Raw genomic sequence first — 4,198 nt, 5'->3', positions numbered from 1 at the left:
CCTTCCCAGAACCCTTTTTTTTTGTTTTCTATACTGGTTTTTCATTTTTTTTCTTTTCAATTCTTCTTTGTTTTCTTATTTTTTCTTTCTTTTTTCCCCTTTTTTTGGTTTTTTCTTTTCCTTTTTATTTTCTATTTTCTTCCTCTTCACTTTTTGACTATTTTTGTTCATTGTTTTCAAAAAATGTTCACCACATTCAAAATTTGTTCACTGAATTACAAATCTGTTCATTATTTTTTCAAAAAACTATTCATCAAATTCAAATTTTGTTCATGACTTTTTCAAAAAATGTTCTTGAATACAAATTTTGTTCATTAAACTAAAAAATGTTCATCAAATGCCAAATTTGTTTATAGATGTTCAAAATATGTTCATCAAATTAAAAAAGATGTTCATTCCTTTGAAATCACAAACATTTTTTGAATTCAAGAAATGTTTTGGAATTTGGTGAACATGTTTTAATTCCATTAGCATTTATCATTTCGCGAACATATTTTTTCAAATCATGAACAATTTTCGAATTCACGAACATTTCACAAGTTGTAACTTTATTGAAATCCCGAATTAGTATTACAATGAAAAATAAAATAAAAAAAGAACAAAGAAAAGATGGTTCCGCTTTCCCTCCCCACACATGGGCCAGCCCATGAGGCAGCATGGGGTAGCGAGGGGTACGCGCTCCGTCGTTCGCTGGCGCGTACAACGCTAAATAGGAGGTCTCGATGTAGCAGCTCATTGAATCTCGGATGCATGGTCTGACCATCTCTTCAAATCGAAAGCTGCCCATATGGTCCATCATCCTGGCGTCTGAAATACTTTCGGAAAGACAATTATGGTTAGTTTCGGATAATACGCTCGGAAATATACAAATAGGAGATGTTTTATTCTATTTTGATTACATTTGGATAGACAATTATTACTATTAATACCATCCTTAGTATCTAGATAAACTAAGACTATATAAATAGAAGATTTCTTATTCTGGTTTGATTATGTTTAGGTAGACAATTATTATTATTAGTATCAGCCTTCATATATAGATAAATCTATGGCAATCTATAAATAGAAGCCTTTTATTCTGTTTTGACTATGTTTGGATAGACAATTATTATTATTAGTATCAGCCTTCCTATCTAAATAAATCTAAGACAATCTACAAATAGAAGATTTTTCATTCTGTAGACAATTATTATTAGTAGTATCAGGATAAATACATTTGAAATACCATGTGATACATGTGGTAAACGATCCACACATGTGAAATATATCTAAACATGTTTTAGTGTTAGATACGTAGATACCTTTGTATTTAGATAAATCTAAGCCAATTTTTTGGGGAGAGGTAACATATAAAAAGGGGTCTCGCACTCATGGGCAGAGCAACACGTAAAGCAAAGTTGGCCTACCTACGCAACGATAACAAGGCAAGCTACCTCGCAAGCCTGTGTGCACTCAGCAAGCAGCAGTCTCCACAATGTTGGCTTGCTGCTGCTTTGTGTCCCAGCTGCTCATCGTAATAACGCTCATACACCTTGCCATGACCAAGAGCAAGGTCCGCAGTGGCACATGCTCATCAGCGATGGTCCCGCTTCCACTTTCGCCGGGACCATGGTCGTGGCCACTGGTGGGTAGCCTGCCCGAGATGGTGCTCAGTAAGCCAGCGTTCCGTTGGATCCATCGCGTGATGAAGGATATGGGCACCGACATCGCTTGCTTCCGCCTTGGCGGCGTCCACGTCGTCCCGATCACATGTCCCAAGATCGCAAGGGACGTGCTCAAGAAGCAGGACAAGAACTTCTTGTCCCGCCCACTCACCTTCGCCTCCGACGCCATCAGCTGCGGGTACAAGGACGCCGTGCTCACGCCGTTCGGCGACCAGTGGATGAAGATGCGCAAGGTGCTCACCTCTGAGATCATCTGCCCCTCCCGCCATAAGTGGCTCCATGACAAGCGCGCCGACGAAGCTGACAACTTGACGCGTTACATCTACAACCTCACCGCCGTGGGGTCATCTTCAACGTTGGGACTAGCCAACGTCAATGTCAGGCATGTCACACGGCATTACTGCGGCAACGTCATTCGCCGGCTTGTCTTCGGCCAACGGTACTTCGGGGAGCCTCAGACGGACGGCGGGCCGGGGCCGATGGAGGTGGAGCACATGGATGCTTCCTTCACCCTCCTAGGGCTCCTCTTCTCGTTCTGCATCAGCGACTACCTCCCGTGTCTACTTGGCCTAGACCTCGACGGCCACGAGAAAATTATTAAGGAGGCCAACACAAAAGTGGATAGACTGCACAACATGGTCATTGAAGAGCGTTGGAGGCAATGGAACAACGGCGAGAGACAGGACGGGTCCAGGACTTCCTTGACGTTCTCATCACGCTCGCCGATGGTGACGGCAAGCCATTGCTCAACATCGATGAGGTCAAAGCACAATGCAAGGTAAGCAAAATATTAATTAATGAGAAATTTTAAGATGGTTCAAGGGCCTAGATTGAATTTAGTGACCAATTGCCTCATAGTCCTACAAGGTAATACGCCATCCATGAGAAAAGGTAATAGCTCACACTCTTAAATAGATCTTATACTGTATTTCACAGGTGTTAGAAAAGGGAAACAATAGAATAAGAAATTATGAATTGATAGTTTAAACATATCATTATTGCATTTTTCTACCATTTTGATGTGATTTCAACTTAAACTGTATTTAAAATTCCAATTAGTCAATGTAATCTATCTTCATGCAAATATATAAATTGTATTAACTTACATTTATCTCCATGGAATGCATGCAGGACATAATATTAGCGGCCATAGATAACCCGTTAAACGCAGTGGAGTGGGCGCTGGCAAAGATGGTGAACAACCCAGAATTGGTGGCCAAAGCGGTGGAGGAGATGGACCAGGTGGTCGATCGCGAGCGACTGGTGCAAGAGTCGGACATCATGCAGCTCAACTATCTCAAGGCGTGCATACGTGAGGCATTTCGCCTCCACCCAGTCGCTCCCTTCAACGTGCCGCATGTCGCAATTACCGACACCATTGTTGCGGGCTACCGCGTTCCCAAGGGTAGCCACGTCATCCTCAGCCGGCTGGCCCTGGGCCAGAACCCCACCGTCTGGGATGAACCACTCCACTTCAAGCCAGAGCGCCATATGGGAGACAACATCAATGTGGTGCTTACCGAGAGCGAATTGCGGTTCATCTCCTTTAGCACCGGACGGCGGGGATGCATCGCGGCATCACTAGGAACAACCATGAGTGTCATGCTCTTCGGCAGGCTCCTGCATGGCTCACCTGGACCAAACCGTCTGGGGTGTCGGCCATCAATCTCCGCGAGTCCAAGCACGACCTCTTCATAGAGGAACCGCTAGTGCTACATGCTGAGCCACGTCTTGCAGCGCACCTCTACCCTCTCATGCACCGTTGAGCAAATAACGAGCTATGAATCACCAATAAGGCGAGTATGCTATTTTCTTGATGAATCTATGTACTTATATACTAATAAAGGAAGGCGATATTCTTATTTTCGTTCCACTTCGATTGATTTTCACGTATGCTAGCTATTTTGGTTTTGTCCGTTTCACATACGAGCGAGCCGGTTTCTTTCATGCGTCGCTGGATCGTCCTAGGCTTGTCCAAAACATTGGAACAATACCGGCTAGCCAAACAACCACCCATCTACTGTTGATTTTGGACAGATAGAGATGAAAATGTATACAAGATGATGCTCTTTTTATCACCAACGAAGGATGACAGTGGGTCGGCCGTATACGTTGGGCAACTCCGTTTGAGTTGTTTCTTCCATCCCATGTCCCAGGCAGGGCAGCATAGCAGCCTATAATAGTCTTTTTATTTTGGTTCATCAATTAAATAGTGCCATCTATTTTTCTTACTTTGAATTCTACAAGTTTATATACGCTAGCAAGTTGCCATGGAAATCAACAAGCAGCCTCAAAAAACATAAAAAAACTCAGAGAGTGAGGTATGCAATGAGGACGCATATTACGAGGGTGATCTCCAATCTGAGATCCGAGATTATGGGCCAATGAAAGCAATAAAGACATGATTAAAGATCTCTGGTTATGGGCCAATGGAACCAGTGAAGACCCAACTAAATATCTGAGATTATAGGCCAATGAAAGAAATGAAGACCTGATTAAAGATTCAAGATTATTATGGGCCAATGGAAGAAATA

The 4,198-nt window shown here is 42.8% G+C and overlaps 1 pseudogene; it reads left to right on the top strand.

Moving 5' to 3' along the window:
- Nucleotides 1-1,474: 1,474 nt before the first annotated feature.
- On the top strand, nt 1,475-3,430 carry LOC123130257 (tyrosine N-monooxygenase-like; annotated as a pseudogene).
- Nucleotides 3,431-4,198: the final 768 nt, after the last annotated feature.

This window comes from Triticum aestivum, chromosome 6A (genome assembly GCF_018294505.1).
Source record: "Triticum aestivum cultivar Chinese Spring chromosome 6A, IWGSC CS RefSeq v2.1, whole genome shotgun sequence".
In the NCBI taxonomy this organism is placed as follows: Eukaryota; Viridiplantae; Streptophyta; class Magnoliopsida; order Poales; family Poaceae; genus Triticum; species Triticum aestivum.
Note: the sequence above shows the minus strand (reverse complement) of the source record. Positions and strands in the feature narration are given on the sequence as shown.